Below are 16929 nucleotides of genomic sequence, written 5' to 3'. Positions count from 1 at the left end.
GAACTCAGCACCCGTGAGATCATGACCTGAGCTGAAGTTGGATGCTCAATCAATGACCCATTCAGGTGCCCCCGATTTGCTTTTAAATAGGTAAATATCTTTCTTTTTCAACTAACAGTAAGGTCTTTGGGGGCAATTTCTAGATATAACATGTCTTGTGTCCTAGAAGGTGTGAAAACAATATACTTCACGTGTCATTAGTATTTAAAAAATACTTTTCAATGGACTAATTGCTGAAACTTTCAATTGTACAATATTAGGAAATACAAATCTCTAATTTCTCTAGATAGCTAGGCAGGTTGATAGGGCAACCTAGGAATGTAATTATTTTCTGTCTTGAACTACATAAATCTTCCATACACACCTGGATTAAAAACATAGTTATATGAATTCAATTGTTATGAGAAGCATTGTTATTAGTTTAATGGACCATTAGTTTAATGGTCGGACTGACCTCAAAATATGAAATGAAAACCAAAATATTTTAAAGCTTGATGGAAATTCAGGTATCGCCTCATCCAAACCCCTTTATTTTACTTATTCAGCAGAGAAATAGAATTGTCCACTTATGTACTCTACATATATATATGTGTATGTGTATGTATATGTATATATAGCCTATACAGTTAATGGTTACTAGGTAAAACTAAGCCAGATCTTTGGTTGCTTTGAGAACTGGGCCCTTTATCTGAGGGTAAGGAGACGTCCCAGAAAGAGGTGGATGACTCCAGAGGGCTTGGCAGCAGGCTGGATGAACGAGGGAGGGAAACTTCACAAGACTTAGGGGGCTGCAAGCCAAGTAGATCTCCACAGCCACCCTCCAAGATCTAAAAATTCTATACAGAGGTCTTAAATGGGTTAAGTCATGAATACTGTACAGATGTTCTAACCACATACTGCTCTCTCAAGACCATCACCTTGGAAATGATTCCCACTGTGGGAACAGTGGGAAAAATGTACATTCCAAGGAACTTCTGATTGATCAGGCCAGCCCTCAGGTTAACTAGAGGTCATGCCCTCTCCATGACCCATCCTCCCCTGTCCCCAACATCTTTCAACTCAAATTTGAAGCCTCTTCAATGTAAAGTACTGTTGAAGAGCCTAAAATTAAGTCCTCCATTAAGAGCAACCTCGGGCTGCACGTAGCCCCAGTCCCAATTCCAGGAAAAGCCTCAGATTGTTCAAGGCTAAAGCCATCCTCAGACCACCCTCAGATGAGCTAATCAAAAAAGCATTCCTATGGTCTGAGTCAAGGCTGGGAACTGCAAAGAGTTATTTTGTACAAACTAGCCAATTTCTCACTGCTTGCCTGAACCCCACGTGGGCCCTTTGAACTCATCTCATAATTGGTCATTTTCAAGGGATTCTCAAAAGTCTTGATTGGGTCCCACCAAAAGTAATGAACACTTCACAGATACTGAATGGTCAAAACTGTTACCATGGGTGCTGCTGTACAATTGTAATTGATGCTTATGTGATGATGCTATATGTACAACGTGTGCACTATAACACCCCCGTCCCTTACCCCATAATAACCCTACTCGCTATTGTTTGGGGCTTCACCTTGCTGCCACTACATCGGTAGGCGGGTGAGCCCCTGCTCAAGCTTGTAATAAAGACACTTTTGTATTTTCATCAGTGCCGGCTCCTTGGAGGTCTCTGGGACTCGCGATTCGGGCACAACACTGTCTTTGGTTTTTAAGACAGTACTTTCTGGGGGAGGTACAGACATAGTTTAAAAAGAGGGTTCAACTTTTTCCAAGAAAATGTCTTCCTTTTAGCAAACAAAAAAATCTAATCTTCAGTAATCCTAGATTCCCAGACTTCTCAATGGGAGATATAGAAGATTTTCATGTTGTTCTTTCAAGATTCCATCCAGATGTTTATATGGAAGTAGAGTAGTCTTGTATATTGGTTTGCCTTTGCCGTGTAACAAGCTAGTGTAAAAAGAGAGTCGCTTAAAAAACAACCTTCAGTTTAGTTTGGCAGTTTGTACCGGGCCTCTTCTTAAGGTTGGACTTGGATGAACTCAGCTGGGCTTTCTAATTCCTCAGCTGTTACTTGGCAGGCCACTTGAGGCCTGGCTGACTCTCGAGGACTTAGTTCATGTTTGATTGTTGTCACATTCTCAGATGGAGTATAAATGTAATTAAGCCACATGTCTCTCATCAACCAGTAGGCTAATCTGGGCATATTCACATGGTGGCAGTGGCAGAAGGCCCAGAAACAGCAAGTAGGTAAGCGTTTGTATCGTTTTTGTTAATGTCTCATTTACATGGCAAATTACACAGCCAACCTAGATTCAAGGGGTGGGAAAGTGGAAAGCCTTTATATGAAAGAGGGATAATTGAGTTTTAATAAACTACTATCGTTTGTCCATTGATCCCAATTAATTCACTCTCCTCTCACTTTCAAAAATATCCTTATCTCCTCCCAAGACTCCCCAGAAGTCTCATTTAATTCCAGTTTTCAGCTGGAAGTCCCGGAACTCATGATTTAAAAAGAGATCCTTGGATGTGTTTCTCTTGCTTAAATAAGCTCTGAATGTTGGTCCTAGGTTGTGTTTCTCTTGATCCCATGAACTAAAGAAAACAGTGAACTAAAAAACACATAGGTGCCTCACCTACAGTGGAGGGACAAGGATAGGGTAATTAATTTTTTATCTTTTATTTAAAAAAAATTTTATGTTTATTTAGTTTTGAGAGACAGAGTGAGACAGAGTGTGAGTGGGGGAAGGGAAGAGGGAGAGGGAGACACAGAATCTTAAACAGGCTCCAGGCTCTGAGCTGTCAGCACAGAGCCCGATGTGGGGCTCCAGCCCACGAACTGCGAGATCATGACCTGAGCTGAAATTGGAGACTTAACTGACTGAGCCACCCAGGCACCATGGGATAATTAATTTTTTAGTGTTTTTTAATATTTTATTTTTGCGAGCGAGACAAAATGCCGGGAGCCGCATCGGCTCACATCCTCTATAAGGAACTCACCAAACTCCACACCCAAAAAACAAACAACCCAGGAAAGAAATGGGCAGAAGATCTGAACAGACACTTCNGGCTTCCCAGTACAAAAGTCTTAACTTTTCCTTAGGAGTGGTTGCTTGGCCACCATCTTCTACGGACCTTTAGTCCAGCCTTTGAGCCCATGGATCAAGTCTCTGAAATATTCTTATTTTTTTTCCCCACAAAAATTGCCTCCAATTGCAGCTGAGTAGCTTTCTTAACTTGCTTCCTCTCGTAAACAGTTGAGATACAGAAGAAGTGTTTTTGTTTTTTTTTTTAATTTTAGCAATCTTAGTTCCTTTTAATCTACACTGTGGTTCTTTTCCTGATAGATCTCCCATAAAAACTTGTGGGATTTTATATATTAGATTCTAGTTCACTCTATCCGATAAAATCCCCAATGTCAATTTATTTGACTGCCTTTCTAGAGGCAGATGCCTTTTTGGTGGTTAAGATTTTGTGTAACTGCACCCTTATTATTCTCAGAAGCCTTGTGTGTATCTTGGAGAGGCTGTTCCGCACCTCTGTGACTCTTTCAGGATTTTAACAAAGAGTTTTACAGACGCATCCTTGATTTGATCTTTGTTCTCAATTTAGTTCTCATTCTATCCTCACTCTATTGGAAATTGCTTTTCTTGGAGTTCATCAAAAAGTTAAAAATAGAATTACCCTATGATGCAGCAGTTGCACTACTAGGTATCTACCCAAAGGATACAAAAGTACTGATTGAAAGGATACATGCAGCCTGGCGTTTATAGCAGTGTTACCTCTAATAGCCAAATTACAGAAAGTGCCCACCATCTATTGACGGATGAATGGATAAAGAGTATATATATATGTATACACACACACACACACACACACACAAGGAGATATTACTCAGCCATGAAAAAGAATGAAATTTTGCCATTTGCGATGTTAATAGAGTGTATTGTGCCAAGCAAAATAAGTCAGTCAGAGAAAGACAAACACCATATGATTTTGCACATCTGTGGAAATGAGGAAAGAAAACAGATTAACATGAGAGAGGGAGAAAAAGAGAGGCAATCCAGAAAAGAGACTCTTAACTATAGAGGACAAACTGAGGGTTGCTGGAGAAGAGATGGGTAGGGGGATGGGTCTAATGGGTGAGGGGTTTAAGGTGGGCAGTTGTGATGCGCATTGGGTGTTGTATGTACGTGGTGAATCACTAAATTCTACACCTGGAACTAAATAATAATAATAATAATAATAATTTGCTAGTTGAAGGTACTGGAAATGAGAAACAATTTTGTTTTCCAGTCCAACTTGTCCTACCCCTTTGTTTTTCTTTTAATTTCTGTCTGGAAAAAAAAAATAAATGAATTCTGTTTGAAAATAGTTTATTTTTAGCATCTCTCTCCGTTTTCACACCTTAGCTTAGAGACTAAAAGAAGCTGACTGATACTTGCAAATTCTTTTGTGAAACCATCTTGTCAATGCCCAGCGACATAGCAGACACAGTCTTTGTCTCCCTTGTTGCAACAGATGACAGTTTTGCCACTTGGTCTTCAACTTTGTAGCACAGGCCAGTCTTTGCAAGTTTCCCCACTGCTTTTCCAGCTTCAGTTTACTGTCCAGTCCTACATCCAATGCTATATCTTTTTAGGTTAGCCAACAGCCTCATACCCCTTCTAGGTATCTTTTTATATATCCATTCACTTGTTTGTGTTAAACACACACACACACACACACACACACACACAAAACTTAGTGTCTTGAAAAATCAGCCTTTTTTTAAAAAAAAAAAAACACCTATTTATTTTCTTTCTCAGCTCATAATTCTGTGGGTCTGCAATTTGGGCTGGGCTCAGTGGTGGCTTTTGTGTTCCAGGTGAGCTTGGCTCACTTCATTTGGGCCAGCTCTTATATCTGCTGTTAGCTGGCAGGCTGGTTGGAGGCTAGCTTCTCCAGGAGGGCCTCACAGATTTGTCTGGTGATTGGCTTCTGTTATCTGAACAGATGGTATAATTGAGTCACGTGCGTCTTGTCACATAGCAGGCTTGCCAAGGCTTATTCATACAATGGTGGTAGCAAGAGATCCCAGGAGTGGCAAATGGGCAAGTCCCAATGTGTAAGCACTTTTCAAATGTTTGCTTGTGCCATACTTTGCCTATATCCTTTTGGCCAAAACGGTTCACAAAGCTCATCCATATTCAAGAGCTGGGGAAATGGGTACTTACTCTTCTTCAGAGAAATGAAGGATTTTGGTCATTTGAAAAATCTACCACATCTTGGGGCACCTGAGTGGCTCAGTAAGTTAAGAATCTCATCCTTGATTTTGGCTCAGGTCGAGATCTTGTGGTTTGTGGGATTGAGCCCCATGACAGGCTCTGTGCCAACAGCAAGGTGCTTGCTTGGGATCCTCTCACTCCCTCTCTCTTTCTCTCTCAAAGAAATAAAACATTTTTTAAATAAAGTCTACCACATCCTGGAAACACTTTATGACCACAGTCTATCCACTGTGTAATATTTTCAGCACCCATGGAATTCACAAGGGAAATGGGACTTGTGTTATAGCTATATTTTTGAGGGTGTATTTGGTAGAATGATAGAATAAACCTCAGGTGTATTTATTGCGTATATGAAAAATATATTCTCAATACAGATAACAAAGCAAATATTTACCTGACCTTTTAAACTTTATGTACTATTGATAATTAATACATGCATGCTTTTGGTTAATATTGAGTTGTTCTCTTTGATTACTAATCTAAATATTTGTATAAAACAACATAGGCCAAGTCTATGCATGACACATCTTGTAGAAAGCAGTACAACTCACTTCATAGCAGGTCAAATTTTTATAGATTTTTCTGTGTAAATATCAGTGTTTGAAGTGGATAATGGTATACTGTCTCATGCAACATCCACTCTGTCCCCTTTTGGTGTACTGTCTTGAATTGTGGAAGCCTAAAAGATAAAACTGAATTTCCCCCAATCCTTGCATCTAATCTTCTTAGTATTATCTGATATCTACCAGGCAGATTTACAGCTGAGATTTGTTAAGGTGGAAATAAGTCAAGTGCAAGGAGAGAGCATCCTCTAGGGGAGAATTTTAATTTTCCTGGAATAGCTATAGAACAAGTCTTCAATAACAAAAATGCAAATATTGTTTTGCTAAATTTGAGTCTCAACAGGAAAGACAGGACACACTGTCTATTTATAAAAGCCCCATTGGTTAAGGTCTGCATGGTATTTAGGACATCTTAATGAATACAATAAGTGCCCTGGTCTAGCAGCAGTAGGGATGCCCTCTAGCCCTATCCCAAAGGAGTGAGAAATGGATATTAAACTGGAGTAGAGAGGGAGAGAGAGTTGTGCAGGGCAAGTTGCCCAGAGGAACATAGCCATCCTGAGGCAACCTAATAGAACCTAAAGGATTTAGGGAAGGACCTAAATCAATAAATGTCATAAACTCACTCTCTTTCTTCTCTCCAGTTTTTTCACAGTATCCCCATTGGTCCATCCAAAGAGAATCCATATGGGTCAATACCTTGTTAGGGGAGTCTGGTAGATCAGTCTTTTGGAGAAGAGGGTGAAGTGGAAAAGTGTTGAGAGTATATACGGAAGAGCAAATGGCTAATATGTGGTTCAGGTTCATCATAGTTGTCAAACATTTGATTCATGGCATTTTAAATGGTAAGCAGATGCCATCATGGTGTTTTCACTAGAACAGTACCAAAGTTCTGTTCTGGCTGCAATTTTCCAGCTGTCTAACATCCAAATTTGGCTCTTGGGCTGAGATAGAAATTCGTTAAGCTCGCTAATGCCCTTAATGCATCCTTTTCTGCTTAGAAGGGATTTTTTTTGCTGGTAACAAAGAACCATATCTATATAGTAGTGATAATGAGTAAATGAAAGAATAAATATGTGAGAATAATCTATGACCTTACTTAAAACTGGAACATCAAATTAAAACAGAAGATAAATGTGAAATTATGTTCACATTAAAGACAAAATATTTTGGTGACTTTAATGTACAATATAGTAATAGATTATTATTTGAAATGACCAATGTGTTTAAGTCTTAAAGAAACATAGAGAGGAGAGAAAAAAATGTCACTACCAGATGTAGGCGAAAACTACTTAGTGACATCCTTCAAAGACCACTGAAGTTATTTTTTTCCTATAACTTTTGTATCTAGTATAAATCCCAAAGTTATTTGTTTCTGATTTAGATATATCCCAACAATTTGTTTCTGATTTAGATATATCCCATCCAATTTGGTTTCACTGATACCTTTTCAGAATCTATAGAGAGCCATCCTCTTTCCAGGAAAAGAATATGTGCCCCTCCATAAAATTTCAGAGATTATGGATTCCTTCCAGGATACTTATGAATGTGAAGTTAACAGTCCTTATTTGGGAGAGCTATGAACAAATGAGATAATGAGAGGTGGATGAAAGTTTGTAGCTAGTACATAGTCAGTGCCAATTCCCACTGCTACAGCAATCCTACGGTTATTCCAAAGAGAAACCCAGTTCATTGAAGATGGGCTACCATATTTTGTGGCACATGGTAGACTTTGTCTAAGGGGAAAGTACCTTAATCTAGAGTCAGAATTGTTTATCAGCCTACATTAAAAAGTTTGCTAACAACTCTGAGCTGCCTCTAAAACTTGTTAAATAGCAGAACTAATCATTTTCTTCTAAATTTGTAATCACTTGAGAAGTGAATGACTTTGTATCAGAAACCACATTTGCTTTTATTTAAGTTCTTGAGCTGCGGCAAGTCACACATTTCCTGGAGTCTATATGAAGCAAAACAGCAGAAACTGGCACAATTCATATATAAAATTGGGAAGCTATATTGAATAGGATCCATTAAATTTATGTTAAATTGTGTTTTACATTTTCAAACCGTGAGCAGTGGGAAGAAAATATATGTGGTGAGGGAGATACATGCATAAAGGCACACTATGTATACATTTGAGCATTATTTTTGTCACTTACAAATCAGCCTTCAGCACCATCTTCAATAACAAAAATGTAAGAAATCTATTTTAAGTATTCTTGAGGCAAGTAACAGGGTGTGTGGTACATATAACTGTTTTTCCCCTCACCCTACATGTTATACCGTCTGGGCTCAAGTAGTTTTTAGGTGGTTGACTAGGCTTTTGTTGTCCTGTTTTTTAATTCTTTTTGTAAACCCTTGTTTCTTTGAGAATTAGATAAATAAATGAAGTTTTATAAAAAGACATGGTAGAATTGTGCATCTAAAACACAGGTTTTCCAGACTAGAAAATACAAGGGGAAATTATTGAAACAAGGGGCATATATGACAAATATGACTAGTTAGGCGTTAATGGCACCTCTTACTTTGTTAACTAAAACGCCTTTTTTAATTTAAAAGGTTATCATTTAATGTAGTAGTGCAGCCATTATGAATTGAAGTGTCATGTTTGTTTGGCTTAAAAGATAATATAACCTGATGTTCCAGCTTTGTTTTTCTTTTTCAAGATTGCTTTGACTATTCGGGGTCTTTTGTGATTCCATACAAATTTTAGGATTGTTTATTATGGTTCTGTGAAAAATGTTGGTGGGATTTTGATAGGGATTGCATTAAATGTTTAAACTGCTTTGGGTAGTATAGACATTATCCAATGCAACACCCAAAAAACCAATAATCCAGTTAAGAAATGAGCATAAGACGTGAATAGACATTTTTCCAGAGAACGCACCCAAATGGCCAACAGACACATGAAAAGATGCTCAACATCACTCATCATCAGGGAAATACAAATCAAAACCATAATGAGATACCATGTCACATCCGTCAAAATGGCAAAAATTAACAATACAGGACATAAGAGATGTTGGTGAGGATGTGGAGAAAGTGGAACCCTCTTACACTGTTGGTGGGAATGCAAGCCGGCACAGCTACTCTGGAAAAACAGTATGAAGGTTCCTAAAAGTTATAAGAGCTACCTTATGACTCAACAATTGTACTACTAGTTATTTATCCAGAGGATATAAAAATACTGATTTGAAGGAGCACATATACTCTGATGTTTATAGCAGAGTTATCAATAATAGCCAAATTATGGAAAGAGCCCAAATGTCCTTTGACTGATGAACGGATGAAGAAGATGTAGTATATTAATACAATGGTATAATACTCAGCCACGAAAAAGAATGAAATCTTGCCATTTGCAACAATGTAGACAAAGCTAGAGAGTATTATGCTAAGGAAAGTAAGTCAGAGAAAAACACATATCATATAATTTCATTCATATGTGGAATTTAGGAAACAAAACAGATGCACAAAGGGGAAGTGAACAAAAAGGAGAGGGAAGCATAACATAAGAGACTCTTAATTATAGAGAATAAGCTGAGGGTTGTTCGAGGGGAGGTAGTCGGGGGATGGATGAAATGGGTGATGGGTATTAAGCAGGGCACTTATTGTGTTGAGTACCCAGTGTTATATGTAAGTGAAGAATCACTAAATTCTACTCCTAAAAGCAGTATCACACTGTATGTTAACTAACTAGAATTTAAATAAAAATTTGAGAAAAATAATTTTATTATTAGCTTCTGAAATGTCCGATCTGTTGATTCATAATTCTCTCTGCTGTAGCACTAATCTTTCTCCATTATGACTCTGTCTTTGTGGAAATCAAACAAGCATTCTTTAGCAAATGACTTCTTTTATATGAAGGTTTAAAAATGTAGATTACATTCAGTTTATAAGAGAAGAAGGGAAACACAGCCAATTGGTTGGAATGTGAAGCTAACTTGTTAATTACATTCTTCATCACCATGAAGATGCATTTGACAGACTGAATATGCAAATAACAATGGCCACACAATATATAAAAATAGAACTCTGACCCACAGAGTCGGTCCAGCAGCAAGCGGTACAGGTAGACAAGGAACAACGCCTGTGGCAATCAGCACAAAATGACCAGATCTACATATAACTGACAGCTTTTCTTATTTTTGCCCCTGCTCCCACCCTAGGACCAACCGGAAAGAGCCAACTGTGCAGTGTCTAACTGATCACATAGGATGCCCACTTTTAGTTAGCCCATCTACAAATTTCCCATGACCATAACCTCCAGTTATGTCATGCCTAAAGCCTTCCCTTTGTTCCACTATAAAGCTATTTTTTTCTTCTTGCCTTTGAGTCTCTGCGGAACCTGAGTGATGGAGGTTGACTCCATTGTTGCAGCACACTGAGTAAATAGGCATTGCTTGTCCATGCTTAATAGACATGGACAGAGATAACTTGTCCATGTCTATTAAGGTCTATCTCTGTTAGCACTCTGAGGTTATTTCTGTATTGGTTCTTACATGAGAGAAGTAGTGTGTTTGCTGACCTGCCTTCCCCATGAGAGTGAGATACCCTAGAAGGAAATGTGCCTTACAATGTATGACAGAATCTGCTACAGAGTAGTGTTTCTGAGAAATACTTATCCGTTTATTTGTTGAGTGGGTGACCTCGATTAGCACTGTGTTTGTAGCAGGACATCAAGGGGTAGCACACATGGACTCTAATCTCAAAACACTTAAAACTTCTCATTACTTTTCCAGGCAAAAGTTGTCCTTGCAACTTTTGATGATGTCCAAAGATAACTGGATTATTTCTGAAAACAGGATAGCATCATTTTGGATTCAGAGACTGCTATTTAGATAAAGTATTTTTACCAGTTTCATAAAATTTCATGACTCATTAAACCATTTTGCTCTTGCTCAGTTTTAGACCCAAACCCTATTTAGTAGTTCAATTTTAGTTTGCTCTTAATGGAAATTTATTCCTGCCGGTCCCTTGAAATCCTAATGTTCAGGAATTATAGGTTTAAGACCATATTTATTTTATCCCCTCCATTATAAAATAATTTTATGTTAGAATTTGTTCTAAATCAGAATGACTGATTTAGGTGAAAGAAGTGATCAATATTTAAAAGAATGATACTTTTCAAAACATATTCCTTTTGCATTCTTTCTTTGAGGATGACTTAGTTTATTTCTTTCTGTTTATTCTATTATGGCAATAAACAATGGAAAAGCAAAACAAGCATTTTCTTTGCTATGTGCATTATTTTCCTATGTCTGAAAGGCTTTTCTTTTAGTTCTTTATCTCTTGAAAATACAATTTATTCTCTTTGGTCTCCTTCCCCGACCTTTTTCACTATCTGTCATTCTTCAAATATTTGAGCACTAATTGTACTAGGCATTGGAGATACAGTGATGAACAAGACAGACAGAACCCTGGTCCTCATGAAACTTAGATCCATTTGGAAGAAGGTACACAAGCTAACTAACATGACAGCTGAAACTTGTGGAAAATGCTATTAATTAAATAACATTGTTGATGCAATAGGAAGGGACTAGGAATTGATTACAATGGTTCTTCCAAGAAGGCTATTAGGGAAGACCCATCTGTGGAGCAGATATTTAAGCTAAGTGTACTCTGTCCCTTTTATTTTTCTTATTCTTCAGTTTGAAATAATGCATGTCAAAATCCAAGTTTCATCAATTAATTTAAGCTTTCTAAAATCCACATATTGTGACTTTGCTGTTTGTTATAGGATATGGGCCATAGGGTAAGAACTATATATCTTCCTCTTAAAGAATTTTTTTTTACATTTATTTATTTTTGAGAGACAAAGACAGGCAGAGCATAATGGGGGGAGGGGCAGAGAGAGGGAGACACAGAATCCAAAGCAGGCTCCAGGCTCTGAGCTGTCAGCACAGAGCCTGACACGGGACCTGAACCCACACACCATGAGATCATGACCTGAGCCAAAGTCAGACGCTCAACCGACTGAGCCACCCAGGCAACCCTGGAACTATACATCTTTATCATGACTAAGGTCATTCATGATAGGCTTAGAACTTAACTCATGAGATTTTTATTGTCATTCAAGGACAATTACAGAACAGCACCTATCACAATAGACTGGTTATCTTATGTTTTTCAACTGAAAATAAAAGTAAAATTGATAACATCTATTTCAGGAATTGGCAGTCTTTTCCTGTAGCGGGCCCTATAAGCAAATATTTTAGGCTTATGAAATGTATGGTCCACTACAACTACCTGACTCTGCTTTTGTGGGGAGAAAGTAGCCACAGATACTATTTCAGTGAATGAGCAGTACTGCATTCTAATAAAACTTTATTTCCAAAAACAATTGGTTGATTAGATTTGTTCCCCAGCCTCTAGTTTGGCAACTCCTGACCTATCTAATGGTTATGAGGTGTAAATGAGGTAATTGGGTGAATATACTAAGCACAGTGATTGTCACATTGTTGAGTCCTCAATAAAGGTGTTATGGTATTTAGGAAAATTATGATTTGTATCATCATGAATCTTATAAAGGTGTCAAGTCCAGAGCAAAATTCTTAGTTTTATCCATCATCACACATTTTACTTTAGTGCCCTTTAGTTTTCCTCAATAAAATTCACTTCTATATGGAATTCCTTTCAGCCTTAGCCAAGAGAGCAATAGATGAATATGGTGAGGAATTCATGGGTACTCTGATTGACTGTTAACCTAAACATACTTTTATTGAGGTTTGTCTGGTTCTTTTTTTTTTTTATGTGAGGACATGTTTTACTACCTTTAAATAATATGAAAAATAATAAATGTCTTACACATAGTTCCCCAAAGGGCAATGCATTGTAACAGTATCCCTGAAAACAATAGTCCATGTGGCTATTTGCTCTCCGTTCTGTTCTTATAGTCTGTCTTTTTTTCCTTTATTTGTTTCTGTACTTAGAATATATACGTCATCCCTGGGCACTTTTATATTTTCATTTCCTTCAAGTGTTGTTGTACTTAACTTTACAGCACAATGTGGAGTTTAGAAACAAAACAGTCTAAAAACTGCTGCTGCAAGCTTGCCTGGAAAGTTCTTTCAAATTCAGAAAGAAGATTTTAAATTTTTTGTCATCAAGAACAGTAGAATGCATCATTAGATTAAGCATGAAGGTTCCTGTTTGTATCAATTAAGGTATACCCTTCTATTTTGTGTGGCTAAATTATTTTGAAATGCATTTCAGTACATTAACACAGAGCAAGTGAAAAGGTAAAATATTTTTGAAATTGTTGAAAGACTTGTTTTTCCAGCATGAAATTAAGCATTAGGCCAGAGAAAGAGGCACTAACGTTAGGAAATATACAAAATTTTACCCTTCAAAGTGCTATCTTCATTTATCATAATAAATACTGGCAGAACAACATATTGCATTTTAGTTTATGTTTGGTGTGATTTACATTCGGAGAAAAATTAACTACATGAATTCAATCACCTAAAAATGTGGTGATTACTAATATCCCTCCAAATATATGTTTTCCAATCCTGGAGGAGTGAAAAATTTCAAGTATCCAGAAAGCACATCGGAATGGTGTAGACAACTGAAAACGTTGAATGTATGAAAGAAACCAGTCAATTGAGGGAGGAGAGGATTGCTGACTCAAAGTAATGGGAAAGCTGATATATTAAAGTGGTAGCAAACTTTTAGGCTATAAAATTCCCAATAGCTTAAGTAGGAGGAAGGACTTTTTTGCACGAGGATGGAATTCATGATGTAAATCACTGGTTCTGAACCTGTTTTGAGTCTCTGAGTTGATGGAGGATATACACCAATGATATGCAAATGTTTGCTTAGGATTTCAGCCTCATAGATCAACTACTTTGGGGAAGGAGTTTGCATGGACCCCAGACTGAAAATGCACAGAATAAAAGAGAAAAATTTCTAATAAGTAACTGTTGAAAAGCTGTGAAAACACAGCTTGATGAATTTCCCTTCACAAAAAGAGTTTTGGGTGGACAGGAGTGAATACATGATTACCTGTCTCATATTTAACAGAAAGAATTATTGTTTAATTAATTAATTGTATACTTTCTATTGTCAGTCCTCTCTATGATTCTTTGATCAATAGATATGTTTAGATATGTATATTTTTTAAAAGGTGGTATCTGCTACTCAGCAGGCTTGTTGAATCCTTTCCTCAAAGTATATATAAAACTGGGCTAACTGAATCCTCCATCCATATAAAAGTGCCTGCACAGATATGAATCAATAATTAGTGCAAATCCTTACCAAGACCTTTTTGACATCATTACAAGTATGGAGCATGCTATATATCTATAGCAGTACAGAAGCAGCATTCTACCATGAAAATTGTGTTCATTTGTATATTTCATTAGATATTTATTTTTAAATATACAGGTCATAGAATCTTCTTGTTTAGAGATTTCTCTGAAAATTCTGTTATTTCGCTTATGAGAGAATTCAGGAAACCAAGATTGTTTTGAGAATATTTTTTGTTTTGGAAAGGAGGGGATTCAGAACTCCATCTAATGAAGAGGAAATGCATTTTTGCCCAAATACAATACTAAAACCAACCATTAGCCTGGATTTTTAAATGATAATATTGAATATAGATACATTATCTAGCCTTTTCACATATCTGTCTACTACTTTATAAAAAGGGCCCTCTGAAAGGGATGCAATCACCACCATTTTATCCTGCATTTTATAAGAGACTGGTATGATTCAGTCAAAATGTGCTCTTTGGACCAGGGCCATCAACATCACTTTTAAGCTTGTTACAAATACAGATTCATGGCTATCACCTCAATTCTGCTCAGTCATAATCTCTGGTGATCAAATCCAGCAACTATTTTTAATATGCTTTCTGGAAAATTCTTATGTACACTAGAGTTTGAGAACTGCTGGTATAATTGAAATTAGGTGGGCTTTGTGGTCAAACATTCATTGTAATCTGAATTCCTCTTGTATTAATTCTCTAAACTTTTGGGTAATGATGTGTACTATTATTTGAGTTTTTACTTGGTACCAAGGTATCTACTTTGCATGTATTAGCTCACTTAATCCTCATTGCAACCTTATCTGTTATGTATTGTTTTGCCCATTTTTCAGAGGAAGAAAGTAAGGTTGAGGATAGTGAATTTTCAGCTACATGATCCACTGAAAATTGAAATGAAGATGAATGTACAGCTCCAGTGTTAAGTATCGGTGTGGAATTTGCAACTTTTAATTAAAGGTGTTATGTTTGGGATTGGTACTTTGGCTTCTATTTTGAATTGTAAAATTAAAAAAATAAATTATTCATCACTAAGCGCCGATCCCCAAATTTTTACCTGCTTATATCTTAATGTATCAGCTACACAGTGCTTTAGTCAATGGTTTGCTAATGGCAGATTTGATATCTTAGAGTGTATCCATCGGCATTAAACCATCGTTGATGATACTCTGAGTTAAATAATACCAGAGCCCTCATTGAGGGCTACACATAATCATTTTCCATGTTTGTGATTTGAATAGCACTTCTTTAGTGCATTATCATTTTTTGCAGTGTATGGATTGAACCTAGGGTTAATTACATATTTTAGACTTAACCACCATTTCCACTTTCTGTACACTCCAACTAGAATTTCCCTAGACTGCCGGTTTCTTTATTGCCACACTAAAAGGATGATGTATTTTCCTGAGAAAGATGTCCTGAAATCACGGGGGTGTTTTGAGTGAAAGAAAAAAGGCTGTGTTGAGTTCAAGGCAAATAAATATGTAAAATATTCCTTCCTTCAGGACTGGGTCATGCCCTTTGCAGATGAACCGCTCACATGATAGTGCTGTGAATTGAAAATCAATGCCCTCTGGCCTGAAGGCAGTCTGAACACTTTTAATCAGCATTGCCTTCCTGACAGTGATTAGTGAGAACTCAGCTCTTCAGAATTACTTTTTTCATAATTCCTAATTTCCCCCCCATGTCTCTCTTGCAATTATTGTTAGCTCTATGGGGTATAAAGTTTCTAGTCTCAAATTTTTCTGTAATGCAGAGGAAACGATTTCATCACTTCTTTTGTTCTGAGCCTGCAGGAAGTTAAAGAGACTTCTGACTACGGCATCTTTCGAAGTTAACTAAGAACTAGGTCAACAAATATAATTTGTGTATTCTCTTGAATGTAGCAACAGTGAAATGGAAATAAGTTTCGAGAGGAAACCATTTCATAATACAGTGCTCTCAATTAGCAAATTTATTTTCTTCTCTTCTTGGCTGAAAAAACAGCAAACTACCCCACTGTAGTAGTCAAAATTAGTATCCTTGCTGCTGACTTAATACTTGATACATATTTATTAATTTTTAATGTATAATTTTGTTTCTTTTCTGCAATCTTCTAGAATAATCAGTTTCCATATGCAATTTTGATTTTCATTATACAGGAGATTTTTGTTCTTAATTACTTCTTCAAAGATATTAATTACTTTTATTTACAAATTAAATATATTTTTATGTTTGGGAATGGTTTTCCTTTTTAGTTTTCAGCTTTCTCAAGAGCAATGATCTTGATGGTATGTGTTGTTTAACTATGATAACGATTAGTTACCTGCTCATCTTTTTCTATTCTTATTTTCATTTCCATCATTGTCCTCTGAAGGGCAAATATTATGTATAAAAGTTGTAAACCTCAGAATATTTTACTAGAAATAGTGGGTGAGGGTTCAGATGAACACTTGAGATCAGGAAGAGGAGAGGAAGAGAGGTGAGAATAGGGATGACTAGAAAAATCCTAGCACACACTCTGAGTGAAGTGTAACACAAACACATTCCCCGGTGATGAACTTGTGGCCTTATGTTAATCTGCTAAGAAAAACTATTTCTCTCTGGTCCTACTTATGTCACCCTTAGGTAATAAGAGCTTTGAAAATAGGAGTCAAACTTTAGAGCGTGATTCTCTTTACATGTCACATTTCCTAGGGATCTTCTCACTCCCATGTAGAGAATCATTTTATCTTTTTATTAGAAACTGTGGTCAGGCTCTGTGCTGTGCATGGAGCCTGCTTAAGATTCTCTCTGTCCCTCTCTCTTTCCCTTTGCCCCTCCTCTGTTCATTCTCTCTCACTCTGTCTGTCTCAAAACAAAGAAACAAA

The 16929-nt window shown here is 37.0% G+C and overlaps 1 long non-coding RNA gene across 1 annotated transcript in view; it reads left to right on the top strand.

The window, feature by feature from the left end:
• LOC144222510 (uncharacterized) overlaps positions 1-15061 on the top strand; it is a 171664-nt gene extending 156603 nt beyond the window's left edge. The window contains exon 4 of the long non-coding RNA XR_013332414.1: positions 14917-15061. This is a non-coding gene — a long non-coding RNA (uncharacterized LOC144222510). The remainder of the gene's footprint in view (positions 1-14916) is intronic.
• The last annotated feature ends 1868 nt before the right edge of the window (positions 15062-16929 follow it).

Source organism: Crocuta crocuta, unplaced genomic scaffold (genome assembly GCF_008692635.1).
Source record: "Crocuta crocuta isolate KB4526 unplaced genomic scaffold, BGI_CrCroc_1.0 scaffold377, whole genome shotgun sequence".
NCBI lineage: Eukaryota > Metazoa > Chordata > Mammalia > Carnivora > Hyaenidae > Crocuta > Crocuta crocuta.
This window is presented reverse-complemented; position numbering and strand designations above follow the sequence as displayed.